The 14,472-nt window shown below is 42.4% G+C and overlaps 1 protein-coding gene and 1 long non-coding RNA gene across 2 annotated transcripts in view; one reads left to right on the top strand and one right to left on the bottom strand.

Moving 5' to 3' along the window:
- LOC308061949 (uncharacterized protein) overlaps positions 1 to 14,472 on the bottom strand; it is a 101,873-nt gene that overhangs the window by 45,274 nt on the left and 42,127 nt on the right. The gene's annotated exons all lie outside the window — the stretch shown is intronic.
- Positions 1 to 14,472, top strand: part of LOC308061951 — a 22,312-nt gene extending 7,840 nt beyond the window's left edge. The window contains exon 2 of the long non-coding RNA XR_013927397.1: positions 55 to 14,472. This is a non-coding gene — a long non-coding RNA (uncharacterized lncRNA). The remainder of the gene's footprint in view (positions 1 to 54) is intronic.

Here is a 14,472-nt window from a genome sequence, read left to right as displayed (position 1 = left end):
GTATTCTTCATTTGCCGAATTAGTCTTCAGTATACAAAATGAGAGCGTAGGCAGGTAGCTTTTCTATCCAAAAGTTAATTTTCTCTGCTATTATTATTTTGACTTAGTTGACTTTCAGCAATTATTTATGCAGACCTATCTCTCTAACCTAATCAGTTCCAACACATTTTTCTGCAGTACTCAACCTTGGGTGGCAGGAGAAAAGCTATTATTTTAGATGTTGCTTTATTGGATGACAATAACAAGCGTATAGGGAATAATTGCTTAATCTTGTTGTTGGTTTTAAGATATGAACTGTATCAGGCTGGGCTGGACCAAGGAAAGGAGCAGACATCTGTTCACAGATCCTCGGGCTATATTTGCTTGATCTTTCTTTATCACAGTGCCTTGATCTAAGAACAAGGATTGCTGTGTGCAGCTGGAGGATGGGAACACTGTGATGTTTTTTACTTTGTCCATTGATCTGAGCGCTGCTGTACATGAATCTGAAGGGTTCCGGTGTGCCTCACAAATCCCAGTGAAATCGACTCTCATTTATTCTGTTATTTAGCTATTTATCGTTACCCTTTTCTTTCCCCGTGGGCCTGAACATGACACATAGGTTCACACAAGCATTTTTCAAACACTGTGCTTCCATAGCTGGGTTAATAAAGAGATGGCCAGCTAGTAGCTTGCTTTTAGATGATTTTTTTTTTCCAAAAATAGAATTGTGCCAGATGTTTTTTAGAAAGGTGGTACAACAGACTGAGAGTAATTCCCGTTTGTGCAAGGGGGACATTGGAATTCATTATTACTGGGCACTGAATGTTCAAATGCTTTTCTAAGGTCCTTAAATCTATTTCATTTCCGTGTTGACAGAGATATTAGACAGCTGTTGGAAAATCTGTCCCTTCTTTCAGTGCTACAACAAGAAAGCTTTCCGTTTAACTGCCAGGGGTCAATAAAGCTCTTTAATGTACAAATCAGTGTTGAGTGAAGTATAGGAAAGTATAAGAAAGAATTCTTTCGCTTTGTTTTTTGTGTGAAATTTTGTCGGCTCTTCCAGCTTACCAGTGTCACTCCTGAATGTGTTCATGATGGACTGGAGGGCTGAAGCACATTTTCTGAATTGTCACCCCAAGGGCTGGGATGCAGTGGGCCCATTGGTGGCAGATGTAGTGGGGTCAGCAAGAAATTTTGCTCCCTGCAGGCTTTCCAGCCTGGAAAGGGAAAGTCTCCTCACTGCCCAAGGGTAGGACGAGACTGCTTGACCCTGCCCTGCCCAGCCACACTTTGGGGACTGAGCAACTGCAGTGCGGGGTGGTTTTTCTCTTGAACTGATTCGAGGTCTCATGCTTTTTCATGGTGTGAACAGCATCCTAGCAGAGATTGCCTTGTGGCCATCTCCTCTCTTGCTTGCAATCAAGCGACATCACTATGGAAACTGCTTGCACGGAAGAATAACATTAGGGAAGGCAGTCTGTGTTGTTAGCTCTCTTTAATGCAATATGTGTCTTAGTCTTTCCTCCCAAAAGTGGAATTAGTGTCTGGCTTTGCTCTTTATGGGAGCTCTCCCATCCCAGCTGTTTTGCTTCCCCACTTCCCCAGGCCATTCTTTCCTGACACCTGATTTTTCTTTCTCCTCAGTCTGCTCTCTGAGAGCTTGCATCCTTGCTCCCTGGGCACTTTATGTTGCCAGTTCTGCTCTCCCTGGCTGCTCCTGCTCCTCTCCTGCTTGCAAGCTGTGCTGACATGATCCAGGCACACCGGTGGCTTTGCCTTTAATAAAAGCAGCTCTCCTTTCCTTTTCTTCTTATGGCACAGGAGAATGCCCAAGTGGGGCATCTCAGTGACACCCTCCACCTTCTTCCCAGCTGCTTCATCACAATTTTGAGGTCTTCTCAAGAACACGGTGTCCAGATGGCTACCAGAGTGGCTGCAGAGAAGAAGGGCGTGGCTCCATCTGAGCTTTGAGGCCAGCTTTCATCAGGGAGTTGTGACCAGGAGACATCTGGGGTTCCTGCCTCTCAGGGCATGTTGCTGTTGCTGTAGGGAAGCATTATTGCAGGTATACACCTGGCTGTCACAGGACAGCGCTAATGTTTCCTGTGAGACACAGTTCTCATACAACATTCAGCACGCCAGCACCTGAGGGGGTTTTCTATCTTCATTTACCAGTTGATGCTTAAATTATTTATATTTTTTTCACATTCCCCACATCAAAGGTTGTTGGAAGTAGAGCTTTTTACACTACTCAGTGGCCTTCTTCAGATGTGATAGCGTATTGTGAGTCCTTTTAAAGTAATTTAACACTGCAGCCCCCTAACTTTCTGGGAAAACAAGCAATAATTCAGAAATCCATGGCTGAAAAACTATGTGTATGGTGGTGACTACCGAGGAATAGAGGACTGACTGAGTGCTCTTCCAACCTTCAGTTTTCAGCCATCCCATGACATAGATCCAAGCCTCCATAAAGTGCTGTGTCCCTGGTCAGCTATTTGTAAAGTATATATAACGCCCCATTCTTAAAAGAGGAATGAGAGGTTGTACAGTTCCAGTCTCTATGGATGCAGGGATGTACATCACATCAGCACAAACTATTATTATAACTAATAAATGTTAAATTCTGTCTTTTTTTTTGACAGTTGATTTCATGAGTTCATATTTTCAACAGAACTTATAGGAGTATTTTAGAACAATTTTCCAATGTGATGTTTGGCCATCAAAATCAGCAATCTAAAACAGCATGCAAGAAGGAAGAAATATTTTCTGCTGATGTAGGCAATGGGCACACTAGCACTCTGACATGAGTGTAAATGCTTTGCAATTGTTTGCTATTAAAGTTTTAGAATCGATTCTCCAGTAGCTTTAAATACTTGGGTAAAACCTTATAATAGGCTGGGCAATCATTTTAGCTTTTATAACATAATGTGAATTCAGACACATGGTTACGCAAAAATCTTTCCCACTTGCATACCTCTTACACAGATTACAAAGGGAATGTGTTATAGACAATAAAATCTAGGGCGGGGGGTGTGGGGGTGTGTGGCAGAATTGTCATCCCTTTTCTCCAATGCCATTAAGCACAGAGACAGTGACACTGGCCATTGCCTTGTAAAGGAAAAACAAGTTTACAGTTCCTCATTTCCCATGGCAAACAGATTGCTTATTTTAATTTTGAAAATAAAACGACGGAGGCGATGTGGGTCTGTAAATAAGAGTGTGCATCTCAATTTTCTGCAAATGCTTAAGTGGTTTACATCTGTTTCCTCCCAGTTGTATTTCTCAAACATGAATTTCCATTTTAAAAAGAGTCATAAAATCACTACTGTTTCTCTGTGGATCTATTAGCAATAAAATAGCCTACAGAGGTTTGCACAGCCATGGAAAATGTACAGTGATAATAGGCTGTCCTGCTGTTACATGGCTTATGCAAACTTTACATTCATCACTGCAGAACCATCTATCCGCAGGGTTGGAGTACAGCAAACAACTGAATAAAAAAGACCAAAAGAAGGAAGATGATACAGGAAGCTCTATATACACATCATTAATCAGACATGATGAATTCTCAAACTTGAATATATGTTTTCTCAGAGCCAACCAAGAGAAAAACAATGCTGATCACAATCTGAAATGTAAAACTTTACATAAAATTAATCTCCTGCAAACTGATACTGCACTAAAGGACAGAAAGACAAAGAGAAAGAGAGAGGGAGAGAACTTATTTTCAAATCTGTCTGTTAGCTTTCATTTCCGGCACTCCTGCTACCCAAAGACTAGCACCTTGTGGAAGAAAACTTGCAGGCTGGTACTGGAGCCACTCAGTAATTAGTGCAGGTCAAATCGTCAGGGGTGTGAAAGGGCAGGAACTGCAGACAGACCCAGGAGGACCTCTAAGCCATCCACCAGGATCAGAGACACCCCTTTCCATTAGCCAGCCATGAAGCCAGCACCGTCCCAGTTTGACATTTACAGCCAGCTTAACTTCAGCAGAAAAGGGTCCCTGGTCACCTAAGTTCAGAAACAAGCTAGAACCAGCAACACCAGAGTTATAGCTGGAAGTCTTCAGAGATTTTTCACCACAGGCAGAAGCTCAAGATGTTTTTAATTTTTGCGTGGCCCTGGGTGGCCTGGAGGGTTTCCCAAGGCAGCTGGGAGCACACAGTGACCCCTAGCATCCAGACCACATTGCCCATTTCCTAGCTATGCCTCCTGCCAGTGGTGACCAAGGAGGATGGCTGGAGAACCTTCAAGCCGACTCTTTACCAATTCTGGAGGCTTTAGTATCTTCCACAGGAAAGGTGGGCTACAGCTCCTACAGAAGAAGCACACATAGATTAATCTCCCCCAAGAAAGCCTCATTGGATTGCTCCTCGTTTGCCTGTCTACTGTAAAATTTTATCAGGTGAAAACAGCTGACTGCTCTTTGTAGATGGCAGAGGGTGACAGTGGATGCTCCTTAGCTAAAGGGTAATTGGAATCAGAGAAGGAAAAGGGGAAGAGAGGACACAGAAAAGGGGAAGAAATGTGGTTTCTAGAGGGGCTGGGAAGACTGGTGAGGAATAAAGCCTCTCCCCATTTGGATGGATTCCTGCCATTATTCCCGCTGCTAGCTTCACAGCATGAAAGCCAGAAAAGCACCCAGTCCAGACACACAACATTAATCTGGTTGCCTAAACAGACTGAAAGGGTGAATGAAGAGAAATTATTCCTCAAAAGAAATGCAAGACATATATGAGCTCAGAAGAGCAACAACTTTTTGTACATTACTTTGGAGTCAAAAGCAAATTGTCAAAAGTTTCTTGTTGAAGTTCTGGTGCTACCTTTTGTATAAATGTGTCATCTTTTTCTTTCATCAGGGATCTTACGGGAAGCATGACAGCAGCCTTTATTGCTTGTAAATGGCATACTGAAAAACATAGGGCAGATTCATTGCTGGTGGATTTGTAGTTTTGTTAAAGTAGCTCTGTGGATGAATTTGGTCCTTTGAGACCTTCTCAGCACATTGGTGTTTCTAGCTGAAGGTAAGCATAGTGGGAAATCTCCATCTTGTGAGCAGGAGCTTGGCTGTTGACTCTTTTAAGACAGATGCGTAAGTCTCAGTTATGATAAAATACTTCCATATTTCAAGTTCAGTGAAATATCCTCAGTCAAAAAAGCTCCATCACACTGGAAGAAACTACTTTTCTCTGTCCTCCTAGATGATACACTGGCACTTTTTGTGTGGCTTTAGCTATCTTGAAGGAGTTTTTCTTCAGTTAGCTCTTCTGTGGGGCCAATGCACAATCTGGTAGCTTCATTACTTTTGAATATAATTATTGCCCAATGATTTTTAGAGGCAGAGCTAATGAGCGCTGCAGCGTGTATTCAACAGAGAGGCCATCGTCTCTCTGAATCTGTATAAAACCCCTACTTTCAGTCAACACTGTGAATCACTTAGCGGAGCCCACATTTGCCCCTGCTCCAGGACTAACACTAACCTTCCAGAAACTGAAGGGAATCATAGTCTGTGTGTTTATGTTATCCACGGAATTTTTCATATTCTCAGGAAGCATGAGGAATCACTTGCTTATGGGAGCTTTCCTTGATGCAAGCAAAATTGCAGCTGCACCGTGGCACTGCAGTCACGGAGCCTGGAGAGAGGCTGGATTTCAGGTCCTGGCTCTTTTGCTTTATGAGCAGATGCCATGAAATCTGCAGAAAATTATTTCCCTGTCTGTTGTTTTGATGCACCGGGAAAGGTGCCTTGTTCCAGTAAGCTGAGCAGTTTTAGCTCTGTATGGACCATGCAGACAAAAGATTGCTGACGTGAGTAGGGGCTGTGAAGCACCCCACCACGATGGCACTACAGCAGTCCTGACAGTGGTAAATGCTAGAGACGACCTTCCTGTGCATGACTTGGAGGCTATTTTTGTTCTGGTAAAGAAGGTTTAACACCTGAAATTATCATGAGAACTCTTTCTAAGGCTGGCCACCAAAAAAACAGTATTCTGGAAGACCTAACTAGAAAAGCAGTGTCTGACATCCTGAGTCAAGAAAAATATGGTAGCATGACTGTGTCAACAAAACATTAGCAAGTTTACAGGACAGTGTTGTTAGTTATTCTGTGCCTGGTGGTTTTCAATGTTGAACAAACGGTAATGAACAAGCATTTAGCAAACATTTAAGGAGCACAGGACTGGTTTTCAGGTGAAAAAAGAGAGTTATGATCTTGGGCAACAGGATTTTTACCATCAATTGGCTTAAGTTTCCAGGCTTAACTGTCATAAAGTAAGACTCCCATAATATTGGATTAGGGACGTTAATACAATTGTCACAGTCAAACTCCAACTCAGCTTTCGGTAATAACCTCTTCCCTGCCTAACATCCTTTTGCAGTTTCAGCTGGGTGAAGGACCGCACTCCTTCCATTTCAAGCTTTTCTGTGCATGGGCAGATTTGCACAGCTGAGTCCAGAGGTGGCTGCAGTTTGCGGGTGGGCAAAACAATTCACAGCATGCCAGGGTTTGCTGATCCCTGGGTGGAGAAGAGACCTTTTGCACAACGTTCTATAGGTGCTAGGCAAGAGACAGAAAGAAGGGGAGTGGTCAGCTGTAGGAAACCCTAGTTACTGATAACTGCCTGGGTTTTCATTTGTAACTAGCCTGAAAAGCTGATCCCGTGGTCCAAAGCTAACAGATAAAGGGCCAAGATAAAAGTTAAATAACTACAGTCTGTTAAGCAGCACAAATTTTGGAAAGCAGAGGAGGACTGCGCAGTGTCTGAGGCTGAGAATGAGGGCTGCAGAGTTGCCCAGGTGAAGAGGAGCTCATCCAAAGGATGCTCTGTTGGTTTCGGCTTGGCAGAAGCTGTGCTGCCAACTTGAGTCACCCAAACACCCCTGCCAGCCCCTGCCAGGAGCAGCTCACCTCCTGGGACCAGCTGACTGGGTGAAAAGACCAGCCTGAGCTGTTAAGGTGGGTCTGGCTACAGAAAGGCCTTGTGGAGAGTCATCCTCCACCACACAGGTGACGAGGAGCCAGTGGGTGGGCATCGCATGTGGAGGACCACCAATTTGAGATATGAGATATACAATGAGTGACCAGACCCTGAAACCAGACAACTCTAAATGACATCATTTTTTGATTGTTTTTAATTGTTCCAGTTTTCAAGCTGATGGAGAGGTTAGAAGCTGACATTGATCAAATCTCCTGCTTTTTAAGGCCATCTCAAAGCAAACTTTTAGGAGGCCTGCAGAAGAAAGGAAAATCCTGGCTAAAACACCTTCTTAAGAATCATTTTAAACAGCAAAAATCTCTTACTGTTACACAACCTAGTTATAAAACTAAAACCCAATGAACTCCTGCAGCTCCTACTGACAGCAGCTCCATAACATCGTCACTGATATGAACCTTAGGACAATGCTCTCCCGTTGCTGCCACTCCATAAATAATATTCCTACTCATTACTAAAACCTGAAAAAACTCCAAGAAGCGAAATGTCATGTGCCTGAATATAATGATATTACCCATCTGAAAGCCAATGCTCCTATTCTTTTTCCTCGTACTGCACAGTATATTGGAAAAAACAGTATACACTGTAAGTGAGGATACCTATAATTATTTTTTTCTCCAGGAATCCTCACACTTTCTAGACTTACTGAATGCCATAGAGGGAAGGAACAAGTTTAAAAAACAATTAGTAGGACATGCGGTGCTCATTCTTGGCTGAAACTGCACATTCTCATCTGCCTGAAAATACTCAGCAGTCGTTCATGAAAAATGTTTTTGAACTAATGAGCTATATTTGCATTCCCCTTAGAACGGATTCAGAATTTTTCATCTACACTGCACCATGAAAAATGAATGTGTTTTTCACAGAGGTAATTTGAACATAAACCACCGCATCAATGGGAAGACAACCTTTGCAGAAACTTTTTAACTTAGCACATTCCATTTGTTTTCGCTGGGGAAGGTCAAACTTATGTGAAAGATGTAAATTTCATGCACAAACCTAGATGCTGATGAGATTTGTTTTTGTAGATAATCTGCAGCAGAGAAATTTTTCATAATGTCACTGCAAAATAAATTAAAATGTTCATCTTCATATGGCTGGTTCCATTGCATTAAAATAAATGTTGCAAGCTCATTTAATTAGTATAGTTAGGAATGTCTCTTCCCTGCTTCACTGACTCTCCAAATCACAAGTTAATTTGTCAAAATCAGACCATTGTTTTTCTTTCATTCTTCATTACTGAAAAGACAGCCCCATTTAAATAAATGTTTATGCTACAGAGAGCAGAGCAGTGAACAACCCCAAATATTTTTCTAAGCCCATGTTGGAAAAGTTTTGAGTGCAAAGAGCTAGAGCGCTTTTGTGTGTGTGTGTGTGTGCGGGTGCATGTGTGTGTGTTGTTATTGGATATTTGACTAGCTGGAAAGGTACAAAATTGAGCAGTCTGCTGTAACTGATGATGTAGTGCACGCCATCCCTCATGCCAGCGGCTACATGCACTTGGAAGCAGTTTTCTTCTATGTTTTCAAAGACAAATGATGACAAAAGATACAATCTCTATAAATTACCCTAATCAAATCATTCTCTTCAAGAACTCTTGGTTAATCAATTAGTCGGTGTTCGCAGTTCTTAGGAATATCACTTCAGAGCCTCCCATAGCATTGTTCTCTTCCAACAGCAAATATTTAGAGCATTTTATTAAAGAAAAAAAAAACCAACAACAAAACCCAACAAATGAAAACGGCAGCATATATTGCAAATAGACAGAGAACTTCTGCAACCATATGGAGTCCATTAAAACAAAGCAAACTCTTTGGATTTACAGATCTCACTGAGGTAGCAGTTACTTGAATTTTGTTTGTTAGATTGGCTTATTTCTTATCTATACCAAGGTCTTTTTGGAAGGTACCTATTGCAAATGAATGGAAAAGACCACTTGACCATCATTTGAGCCCCGTACTAATGTGCTATTACACTGTATGAAGCAGGTACTGGCACATGCTGCAGTGCTATTATTTATCCTTCTCCAAGAGGTTTTCAACCTGCACAGAAAAAGCTTTTATTACATCTCAGCGTTATCTTCCTTCTAACTGAGAACAAAGCAGTTAGAAGAGTCCTGTGATTTTCCTTATCGGGAGGCTTTTGGCTTTATCTTGCATTGGGTTTGGGATTTTTCTGTGCTAGGGTGAGGGGTTTTGCTGTTTTGCCCCTTATTTTCTTTGTGTGAGTTGTCTGGAAAAGGGCAAATGAGGGCACGAAAGAACATTCTCCCCACTAGGTTCCTTGGCTTGACAGTATTTTAAAATGTCTTTCAAAATCTGTATCTAACATGGATTTTATGATACTGTGAGAGAGAATCAACCCTATTTTCATTTTCAAGAGCTTCAGGATGAACTTTGTTTCATTAATAAGTCATGTCATTAACAGGGAAATTTAATTGCAGCGATACTTCATGAATTCACAGTAAAAGCATGCTATATATTAATGGTTAATACATATATTAATGGCATAGTGACTTCCAGACATAGTAACTCTTGTGAACTGTGGAAAATTGACATGTGCAGCTGCTAGGAAAATACCTCCAAGATCACCAGAGTGGCTGAAAAGAGAGTGATATATTAAGAGGACTTGTTCAAAGAAAGCCAGGACCTGGAAACATCTTTCAAGGGACATTGGTGATGCCATTTTCTGACATGATCTCTACTTCGCCTTCCTATTTGCATCTGTAGCAGGCATAAGCATCTTAGAATAGGAAGAGTAGCTTTGGGTATCCCAGGCTTCTTCAGGCCACAGGTCATGTCCCAGGGCTGGATTAGCTGTGTAGCAGGACAGCTTTGCCCAATGTCCAAGAGGAGAGAAGAGGGCTCTGTCATGCCCCAGGGCTGGGACACGTCTCTTCCCATAATGGCCTTCCCTCTTTTGAGACAGACTGGAGATCTCACTAGAATTAGATTGCAGAAATCCCCACATGGATCCAACTATCTGAGGATCCCCTTCGTTCTCACATGCTCTCCAAGCAAGGGACTGTGAAGGAGAAAGAAAAAATAACACCACACTTTTGGGTGGGTTGGTGCCCATGAAAGCCCTTGACTCTTGAGGATAGGGAAAGGGGAAGCCAAAAACCTATTTTATAAATCTGCCCTGCTCCTTGCACACCCATACACCCATAGCATCTGAACATTTTCCTGCAGCCACGTGGAGAGCAGAGATACCCACTGAGGATGACGGACCATCAACAGGAGATGCAGATGTGCCTTGGGATCCTCCCACTCCACCACTAACTGCACAAGGAGAAGTTGCTGAGGAGTGTCCAGGGAGAAGAGTAAAAAGCCTCTGCACCCCCCTTGGACCAGCTGAAGGCCATTTCCATTTCCACAGCTCTCTGGAGAAATGGGTTACAGGATGACCTGAAATTCCCTCCTCCTTTTTCTCATTGCCCATCTGATATATGGCTCCTGTACTGGTTTGGCAGTGGCATATGAGTCTAGGAAAACTCACTGTAAAAGAAAACACTGGCAGGTTTATTATTCTTCTATAGATTATTTTGTATAGGAAATGTTTTTAAAAGTACTGACCAGGCTTGGACCCATGGGGCCTGGTTCTCCCCAGCAGGTCAGACACAGCAGTCTGCTGGAATCCGTAGGCTTTGACTTGTATAAAAAGTTTCAGTCAAAGAAGACACACAGATCTGTACATTCAAATAGCTATTATACAGCTTAAACATTGCCAGCTCATAGTATTTTTCAATTTTTTTCTTTAAGACTCTGATGCTGAAATCAAGAAATTGCACAAGAATCAGCTAAGTCATTAAAAAATAAAGCAAGGCTCCAGAACAGCACTCCCCAGAAACAATCCTGTTGGCTGCAGAAGCAAATCTGAACTGAGCTTATCCTAAAAACCTAGAAACCAAAAGACAAAGTTAAAAACTCCATTTTTAGCAGTTGTGCAGCTATGAGGCCTGCTTTTTTCAGCATTGGGGTTTTCTGATGGCTTGCTCTGAAATAGCTGTGTGCACAAAAGTCTCCTGCACGCACTTTCCACCTCAGCTACGAATTCACACCCTGGGCTCAGAGCCTGCTTTAAATCTCTCTCAGAGGTCACAAACAAGAAAACCTTTTGCTCCAGCCATCTGCTGTCCTGCCATTAAGAGGCAGCCGTCTTCTTCATGGCCAGGTATGCTGGGACCTACATGAAGCATCTGAGGTTCGGGCTGTGACAGTGGTGCTGCCTCGCCTCGCTGTATCAAGAATCATGGCTGGATGAAGGGGGAGATAAATTCCACCTGCAGACCCCAGTCCTGAGATGGTTTAGGGTAAGTGAAATAAAAGCTGGCTGTGATAAGACTTTTCCTAATGGAAGCAGAGTTCATGTGCTCGTATCCAAAAACTCTTGTGCTTTTTCCACCCACGCTGGAGTTGTAGATGGCATTTGTTCAACAGAAAGAGAGTGGGAAGCCTCTTCAATCAGGCAAATTAATCTGCTTCCCTCTCCTTCCCTGGGAAAGGAACCACCTCTGTTCTAACGGAGAGCTTCTTTTTGCTTCAGTGAATCAGATTGCACCAGAAACTCCAAGACCTTTCTGAAGAGCTAAAAAGTTTCATGGCACTTCTTTGTTGTCAGTGACACCAGCACTCAGCTATGCCAACAGATGCTGTATCACCACGCACGGACCACGTGTAAGAGACACAGCGGTCCCCTAAACAGACTTGGGCAATAAAAAATGACAGGAGGGAACACAGAGTACAACCCCATATTGCAGGAACCTGCCTCGACTTTTAAGAGCCTATATATGGCAATAGCTCTCTTCTCGCTGTTATAAAAGTTCTTAAAAGAATCCACTGACAATTTATCATTTTCATGTTAAGTCTGTAAAATCATAACCTCCTCACTGCGTTGCAGGGCCCTTAAACCTAGTTGCAGCTCAGAGAAGGGCAAGAACTGTTTTTTTCCAGGATTTTTAAGGTTTTCCTGAGGCATGCATACTCCTGTTTTACATAAAGGACTGATGGTAACAGTTCTGGTGAGTGAATTTCTCACTCTCTCTTCTCCTTTTCAAGTTGCATGGTATTTGAATATTTTCCAAGTGGAGAAATATACACCGGAGTGGTGTGTAGTTCACTGGCATTCATTAAAAGACGCCTCAAGGGAACATTTGCAGGGCAACTTGCACAGGCAGGACTGTGAACAGGTGTGATAAGACTACAGGTTAGGTCATACTAATATTTATACTATATATTTACTACTTATATCAGTTTCTATCTCCATATGTTAACAAAGATGCTGCAAAATTCTCTGAGCCTGACTCTTTGCTATTGCGCATCGTGCCAAGAGCTGCTGCTGCCACGATATTACTTTCTATTTACTACCTGGAAGCCTCCTCCTTTTGTTTGTGGGAATCGATGCTTGCTACCAAATTCAGCCTCAGAAAGAAAGACAAGGCTGTACAAAAGCATCTGAATAAACTGTTTCACCAAGAAAACCTGAGTTAAGCTGCCAGTAATAAATACATTTGTTGGGTAGACAGTAAAAAGTACTGAAGAGTTTAAAATAAATTTTGAGTTATTTGAACTTAATTTATGACCAGGAAAATAAACCCTTTCTTCTACTATTAATGTTTTTTATCTGTGCCATCAAATGTCACACCCTACTGATTTTGGATGTAAGGTCACTGGAAACAACATATCAGTGGTGTCAGCAATACAAATCAACTGAAATTCCCCTAAAAATAAAAATGTCAGGAGTAAAATAATAGGCAATAGTTATTTCATGGTATGAAAGACTTGTAATATATCAAGAGTTCACCTTTCTCTATCTTTATCATATATCACTTTGAACATTAAGTATACCTCCATTTCATATATTTTAAATATAGATAATGTATCTAGCTAAAACAATAATCTCAGAGAAAAGTGCACTGAAATGATTGTTTGGGTTTGCATTCACTTTTTGAAATGCCTCCTAATTTATATCAAAAGATGAAGCAATAACCCTGCCTATAAAAGGCAGTGCAGTGCACGAGCTGATGCTTTCTAAGAACATATTTCTGCGTCAATGGAATTATGGAAATATAAAATTGATCTGGACTAATGATTTCAGCAAGAAGAAAAAGAAAGGGTGGCCCTTCACTCTGGCTGACCCTTCCTTTGGCCCATGAAGACAAGACCCAACCTAAACCAAGCATTGCAGGAAGCAGTAACAAATGCCACTAGGAAGGCAATAAGCAGCACATATTTGTGAAAATGCCTCCTTTGAAGTTTCTGTGTAGATGAACCCATCTGCGTCTGTTAAATTGTCTTTAGTACAAATGGGGATTTCCTCAGGCCATTTGTGACTATTATTAAATGGCTACCAAAACCGGGTTTCTAGTTTGGCTTACGTCACCGTGCTGAATTATAATTAAACACGCAAAGTGTCACACCGTGCTGCGTGTGGCACTCACACAAAGAGAAAGAAGCAGCTATAAACCCATGTTGGTTTGGCCATAGTGGCATGAATCTGCACACCCCGTTCAGATGCAGTCGGATGTGTGATTGAGTAACAGCCTCAGAGCATTTGGACCTTCTGTGTTTATGCTTAATGAGGAAGAGGATGGGGACAGACTGGCTCGGTGCTCTTACATCACTCTACTTTCCTCTAACAACTGTGACCCTGCATCCATGGAGCTTCCAGGCCTGGAAACCTCTCGGGGCACCTGAACACTCCTTCAGGGATCAAGCCCTTGGTCCAGCACTCCACATAAGGACAGAATCCCAGAGCCTGGGTGTCCATCCCCAGCACCGTGCCTTTGGGTGCTCACCAGTGCTGCCCAACAAGCAGGCAAAGCATCCTCTTCCCTGGAGCAGGACTGTAAGGTGACTTGGCCAGCTTTTCCCTGCTTTTGTGAATCCTGTGACTCTGCCCCTTTCTTCCCCTTCTGTCACATCTTTTGTCTGATTCATGTGTGCTGCTTCCATTTTATCTTGCCTTCAGAAAGGCGAAGAAAGTGCCTACGCTGCCACAGTATAGCTGCAGAGTTTTGGCTCACTGCTGTGTCCGGTCTGGCAAAGATGGGATGCAGTCCATCATGGGCTGCCCTCTGCTCACACAGAGGTAGTGCACAGCTGTTTGGGATGGCTTTTAAATAATTTGCTATCAGCCAGAATTCATAACCTTTTTTTCCACATCATTCTTTGTATGTTTGGGTGATGTTTGTAGCAGGTGTAGGGTGTAAGTTATCCCTGTGGATGCCAAAGAAAGGGGACAAGAAAATCTCACAAGGCATGATGAGATTCAATCCTTTTCAAATGGGATGAGGGCATCAGAAACTAAGCCAGAAACACTTTCAGAAGTGTTTTGTATTTCATCTTGAAATAGGAAAGAAAATTCAGAGGCCTGTGGGCAGGGAAGGTACCCAGGCAATAGTTCAGGGGGAAAAGACACCCTGCAATTAGTATAAACATTCCTTGTAAAGAGCTATAACAGTGGTTAGAAAACACTTTTAATAGATTCTACCAGTGTC

This window comes from Falco punctatus (genome assembly GCF_963210335.1).
Source record: "Falco punctatus genome assembly, chromosome: 4".
Taxonomy (NCBI): domain Eukaryota; kingdom Metazoa; phylum Chordata; class Aves; order Falconiformes; family Falconidae; genus Falco; species Falco punctatus.
The sequence above is the reverse complement of the archived record's forward strand: the minus strand, read 5'-3'. Positions and strand labels throughout refer to the sequence as shown.